The sequence below is a fragment of the Dioscorea cayenensis genome, chromosome 1 (genome assembly GCF_009730915.1).
Source record: "Dioscorea cayenensis subsp. rotundata cultivar TDr96_F1 chromosome 1, TDr96_F1_v2_PseudoChromosome.rev07_lg8_w22 25.fasta, whole genome shotgun sequence".
Taxonomy (NCBI): domain Eukaryota; kingdom Viridiplantae; phylum Streptophyta; class Magnoliopsida; order Dioscoreales; family Dioscoreaceae; genus Dioscorea; species Dioscorea cayenensis.
In genome coordinates, this window is record NC_052471.1 from 16,672,352 (window position 1) to 16,679,347 (window position 6,996).

At 41.3% G+C, this 6,996-nt stretch overlaps 1 non-coding gene across 1 annotated transcript; it reads left to right on the forward strand.

The window, feature by feature from the left end:
* The first annotated feature begins 4,414 nt into the window (after positions 1–4,414).
* On the forward strand, positions 4,415–4,520 carry LOC120266523. The gene has a single exon (XR_005538194.1). It is a non-coding gene; the product is annotated as a small nucleolar RNA R71 (small nucleolar RNA).
* The last annotated feature ends 2,476 nt before the right edge of the window (positions 4,521–6,996 follow it).

The following is a 6,996-nucleotide window of genomic DNA, read 5'->3' on the forward strand; positions in this document are numbered from 1 at the left end:
AGATAGGGAGGTCTAGTGGGGCCCCGGAGCGTAATCGCCCTCTGAAGGAACCCTCACTCCTACTCTTCTTGGATGGTCGTCCCCGCCTCCAAGCTTCTTCTCTTAGCTATGTTCTCTCGAACTCTCTTGCCTTTCTCTAACCAACCGCCTCGCCTCAAAGTCGATTGTACCATCTCCTTAAAACTTTGCTTGCTTGTAATCGCTATTCTTTCTCTAATACCCAAATTCAAACCAACTTCAAATTTAGAGCGTAGAACTTCCTCAAGAGGGTGCTAACTCGGAACAAAAATTAGCCAAATCTTTCAATTCTGCCTCATATTCTCAGAATCGCCTTATTTCCCCGAACCAGCCCTCATAAACTCATGCCTCTTCTCGATCTCGTGAAACCGGTGTAATATTCTTCATCAAATTCACGCAGTAAAAATCCGACCATGTAACCCCGCCCAAATGATCTACTCTTCAAACTTTCCCACCAAATTCGAGCTCGCCTCCAATGACTCTAGTAGCAACCCCCGAGTCTCATCTCACCACCTAAACTCATGTCATCAAAGGTAGCAAATTACCCGCTTAACCCATTCTTTAGCAATCATGGCATCACTAGTGCCATCAAAAGAACCACATCCAAGTTGTCGAGCCTCTTTTAGCAGCTTGGACAAAACTAAGGCCCCGACTTGGTCCACCGGGCCTCTCCTGGGATAGAATGAACCACTGGGGCCTCGTGGTGGTGCAGTGTCTAGTGCCGGGTAGGTACCGGGTAGTCTCGAGCCCTGCCTCCCAAAAAAATCCTCCAATAGTCTAAGAAGTCCCTGTACTCCCCGGTAGGTAGGCCGCCTCCCCTTGGTAGCCCAATGAGACCCTAAAGGCTTCTAATGCCTCGTGAGTTGGGACGTAGGGCAGCATGTGAGTAGCTCCCCCGAACCTCCCGGGCATGCATGTAGCCGCCACCGCAGATCATGCCTTGAACCGGCCTCCCCGCCTAGGTGGCGATGGAGATGAGGGCGGGGATGGTTCTTCTCGCCTTCCACCTCTCTGAGCTCTTGGTGCAGCAACAGCAGGGGAAGTAACTCTCCCACGGTGAGTGCGTGAATGTTGTGCTGGCATCTTACCCGAAAATGAAAAACATAAGACATCTTTTAGAAATCCACAATATGCACCAATGCTATATGCAGACTCTTCTTGGATCCACTAGTAACATAGACAAAAAAAGATTCGACTTTTGACCCAATCGAGAAACTAACTCTAGATCTAGATTATACTGTCTAAATCTACACCCTAAACTCTAAAACCGTGGCTCTGATACCACTAAAGTATGTCACGCCCCGTCTTGTGGGTCCCACTCATGACATACCGCCACGATAACCCAAGGGAGGTCCAACACTAACTCACCCCTAGATCACCGTAAGGCTAACCTCGCTTTCCCGTACAAAACCACTATAACAATTATAAACATTCTAGCAATCCAATATACCCAAATGCTCCCTACACAACCCATCACTTTAATTTAAATCATGACAACAACCATTCACTTAGAGAGTATACATCTCATACACAACATAAAGCTAACCAACATATATAAAAAGTATCAAAGAAGAAAGATACATATTAATATTAGGGTTGGTAATATCCTAGTGGATCCATCAACTACATGCCAAAATATATAAGCTTCATACACAGCCTTTAAGAAAAATACAACTACTCGCCAAGCACTTCACGCTTCTATCCCGACGGCAGGTCACACCGGGGAGGGAAAAATAAAGAGGGGATGAGTAACTAAGTTACCTGCTGAGTGGCTAAACATGGAGCTATATCCCATACATAATATATTAAAGTAAAAGGTAAAAAAATATTTCAATATACTTTGATCATCAAGTATAAATTAAGATATAAAATTTACAACAATGAAATGCTCGATAAAAACTATTTTTTAAATCATCACAAAAATCCATATGAGTAAGAAATCCAAGTTTATACTTTGGCTTAGTAACTCATAATTCAAAAATGTATAAATCATCGATGAAAATAAACAAGTATATTTTTAAATAGCCTCGAAAAACCCTCCCTCGCTAACCGTGGCTGCGGTTAGGTCAGAGCCACCAAGATGCACATATCTTGGCGTGGTCACTGGAAGTTCGTGGTGGTGACCCAACAACCCAACTATATCCAAGTCGTGGCTCAGGCTCCCACCGAAATGGCATAACCGGTTTGACAAAGATTCCATGCCACCTCTATACAGGTCGGCCCATGGAAACCATCCACACTCTCATCGCAGCAAGTACTCGTCACCATCAAAACCACCCTCGTCAAGAACATGAAGGTCCGTAGCCCACCATTTCCATGGATATGTTCAAGACCCCACGGGTGTTTGCATAGCAAAATCCCAAGATTTATAGCAACATAAAAAAAAGTGTCCTTATTCAGGACTATATTTACAATTCATGAACAAGAGTCATCAATACGGATAAATATCATTCTGGCCCTTAGGCTTAATATACATACCAAAAAGGAAAGCAAAAGTCTCAACCATAAGATCACAAATATTCACAAATAATAGTCTCATCCCAAGAGTGAATGACTTGTTCAAAAATAATTCCAATAAAACCAATTTCATCAAGAATATCATACAAAAACCTTCTTTTGAAAAATATAGTTCAAAATGTATCATCATCACAATGAAATCATTTTTGGTTCGCATAAGCTTTTTTATGAACATCCCAACAAGAACATCAAGTCCCGTGAAAAACACAAAACTTGAAATCATATATTATAAAATATAGGGTTTTTCTAGATCACAAATAATATATTGAATCTTTCCAATAATCATGGAAAAAGCCAAAGTATAGTTCATCATGATTTCCAAAAATCACACTCGAAAAATATTTCAAGAGTTTTATTGGCAACAAGGAGTTTATCCTTCGAAATAAGCAAATTTAGTATTATAAGCATGCATGATTTATAGTCCATAATTTAGTAAATCCCACTCACAAACTTGGCGAGCTAACACCCTCCAAGGTTACTTGTCTATAATCTCTTTTCCTTTGCTTGAAGCTTCTCCTCCTAGAAGCCGTTAAAACAACCAACAAAAAGCAAGATTCAACAACAATTCTACAACCAATTAAAAAAAGAAGGAAAATGTGCTTAAAATAGGAGTAAATTGCTTTCTATAGTTTTTCTAAGCACTCTAATAAGAAGATATAACAAGAATGAAACCTTTAAAATCCTCAAAATCAACAAAAAGAACAAAAGGACTTAACTTTGTTCGGTGCTACAGTAACCCGAACCTAGAAGTTGAAAGATCTCTCTCATTCTCATTGAATCTTTGATTTTTACAACTCTAAAAATGATTCTAAACTTTGAATCCATGGAAAAATACAAGATTTTTACACCATATAATGAAAAATAAACTCACAAGGAAAGAGAGGAGAAAAGATGAAGAAGAAAGAAAGAATCAAACTCACCGATTCCTCTCTAAACCCTAATCGAACTCTTCTTGATGGAAGGAGATGAAATCTCCACTTCTTCCTTTGTTTTTTTGGGGATCAAAATGAGTGTTTTTGAAGATAAGGAATGAAGGAAATGGGAGGAGGATGAAGAAGAAGAGAAAAAAAGATCTCAAGAAGGCTCTAGAATCTCCAAGAAACCATATATATATGCCATGGCTCACGGGCTGCCTTACGGGCGCAAGGGAGGCCGTGAGACCATTTTTCTCGAAACCCTCACGGGCTCCATGCGCCCGCATGGAGGCCGTGAGGCTCACAGCCCAGCCCAAAAACAGCCCAAAAAAATTGAGTATTTTTTTCTCGAAATCCTCACGGGCTTCCATGCGCCCGCATGGAGGCCGTGAGGCTTTCAGGTGAGCTCTTTTTAAGTGTTCTCCTCCACCTTAACCTCCCAAAAACCTTAACTAAGGTCCTAACACAAAAGAACACTCAAAATACTTAAACAACAAGTTAAACTCAAGAGGCAAAACATAAGCAAAGTAAAGAAAAGTCAGACTCCCACAGTGTTGCTATAAAGATTGCCTTGTACTTTTCCTGAATTGCCCATAAAATCTACTTGTTCAGTTGGGACTGAAGTAGTAATCGAAATAGGACAATCAGACGGCATATGTGAACCCCCATAACCATCACAACTTGTGATAGCAGCTATACTCGGTGAAGTCAATGCATCCAATTTCTTGATCAATTCCTCTACTTGGGCTACCAAAGATGTAACCGCATCAATTTCATGGAGTCCAGCCACTTTCTTCTTTTTTCTTACATTCTATTGGTAGCTATTCATGGCCATTTCTTCTACCAATTGTCGGGCTTCTTCAGGGGTCTTATTCTCCATTATAGCTCCTACTGCGGTATCTAGAAGTTGTCTTATACGTGGATACAATCCATTGTAAAAAGTCTGAATGATTATCAATTCGGGGAACCCATGTTGTGGACACTTCTGTAAGAGTCCTTAAATTACTCCCAAGTCTCAAACAAGGATTCAAGTTCCTTCTGAACAAATGAAGATATCTCATTGCGAAGCTTTGCCGGCTTTCCTGGAGGGAAGTACCTTGCAAGGAAGGCTTCGACCATTTCGTTCCATGTCGTGATGGAAGCTTTTAGCAATGAATGGAGTAATTGTTTGGCTCTTCCTTTTAGAGAAAATGGAAAAGCCCTCAATCTTCTAGCACCATCCGCAACACCTTTGATCTTCAGCATGTCACAAACCTCTAAGAAGTTTTTAATGTGATTGTTTTGATCCTTTATCGGCCAAACCATTGAACTGGGCTGTTGAAATAATAAATCCTAGGTGAGTGGGGTATCATATCCACAGAGAATAAGGAATAGAAACAAAAATATTACTACTTAACTCAGTCGAGATGAAATACTGATGGTGTGGATAAAGATCGATGCAAACAAACTAAAGAAAATAAGAACGAGAGGCATAATAAAATGAGAGGAAAAGCAATCGATAAAAGTGGGGTCCTCAGATATTATTCCTCCTAGGACTATTTCTTCAAGTGCAAAATCAACTATTATACTTCCTAACTAATGCTTAATGAGTCGTGGACATCCTTAAATACACGGTCCAAAACCATAGGTCAACCGTGACTAACTCTACACTATACCTCGGCAGAGAAATCAACCAGTCTCAACACCTCACACTTTGTAAAGTTGCGAGAAGCTCTAGGGATTCCAAGTGATAAATCTAATTCCTATATGTAGATCTAACCCTTTGGTCCATGCGGAAGACCCTTAGTTATAACTAAGCCCCAGCGGAGTTCATCCCTTAACCCTTCAATCTATTGTGACAACAAAGAACTCTTGAAACGTGGAGGTAGGATAAATCACACTGGAGGGGAAAGGGAATGCTCCGCTACCTCTCGACTCACCCTCTCAACCCTCTCCAATCTTGCTTTATCTAACCCTCATGGTGTGTCACTCACTCACATAGATTACCAAGATGGACTCTCAACACTAGTGTCACTCTAAGGGAGAAATCATTCAACAAGCATTCAAGATTGGAACCCAATTAAAGACATCAATTAAGGAAATCATAATAAAAGGTTAATGAAACAAATACATCCTAGGGTTCACAAATCCAAGTACCCACTAGGGGGTTTTAGCTCTCCATGGAGCAAGACACAATCAATAATGAAATCGAAAGTAAAAACATGTAATCCATAGGAAAACCCCCTTGGTATTCATGTTGATGGTCTTATGGAGTAGCTTCGTCCTCTCCAAAGGTTCTCTTTGTCAAGCCTAGGGCACACCTCATTGGATCGGTGCCGACGAAAGCTCCCCCAATAACTATTTTCCAAGAGAAATGCAGTGTCGAAGCCGTAGAACCACTCCAAAACACTTGCCAAAGACTCTCTAAACCCTAGCTGCCGGCCTGCCAAAAGTTGGAGAAAAGATAGAAGAAAGGATGGAAGATTAATTCCCAAATCGGTACAAGTCACGGCTTTATAAATGGCTAGAATCAGGCATCCACAAAGCGTGTGTAATTTCCACACGCCCGTGTGGATTTCTGGAAATCAGATTTTCTGTGGGCTGTGAACAGTAACTGCTACGATAAATTGCTGCAGTAACCTGCTACAGTACTCCATCAAAATACTCCCGAATCCACACTTTTCATCGAGGCAACATAAACGGGCACATGTCTATGCCGTAGATTTGATAAGTGCTTGTGCGATATTAAGGCGAAGCGTTCTTTCCTTATCTTGAGCATTATTTTTCTCGAGTTTTTACACTAATATGTGTGTTTTTATGTTACTTTTATGCATGTAGGGTTATGAAACCAACTATGAAGGAAAAAAGACAATGTGGATCACAATGCACCAATTTTGGAGGAAATCTTGCTAAAGTTCAAACGCGAAGATATAAGTCGGGTGCAAGATGCTAGAGTGTGTGCCAATCTCTCCGTATTTGAGTTTGCACAACCATTTAGAGGGGCACAAAGGCAGTCACACTCAAGCATTCCGACTTATGCACATAGAACAAGATCTCCATCAACTTATCCGTCATTGAAGAAGCAAAGCGATCCACGGCATAAACATGTGCCCGTTTATGTTACCTCGATGAAAAGTGGATTCGGGAGTATTTTTGGCAGAGCACTGTAGTAGGTGAAAATCACAATTACAGAGAATCCACACGGGCATGTGGAAATTACCCACGGCCACGTAGAAATTCCACAGGGGCGTGTGAAAAATCCACAGGACCGTGTGGATGCCCGATTCCAGCCCTATTTAAAGCTGATTTCAGCCCCGATTTCAGCATTCTTTTCTCCATCTTTTCCCCAACTTGAAAGAGGGTTTCGGCTAGGGTCTTGAGAGGTATTGGCTAAGGTTTTGGAGAGGTTCTACGGCTCCAACATCGTCATTCCTGAGGAAGAAGGTTGGTAGGGAGCTTCCGTCGAGGCATATTCTATACTGGAGAAGGGAATCCTTGGACGACGAGTTGAGGACTTTCCACAAGACCATCGACATGACTATTGAGGGGGTTTCTCTATAGATTCATT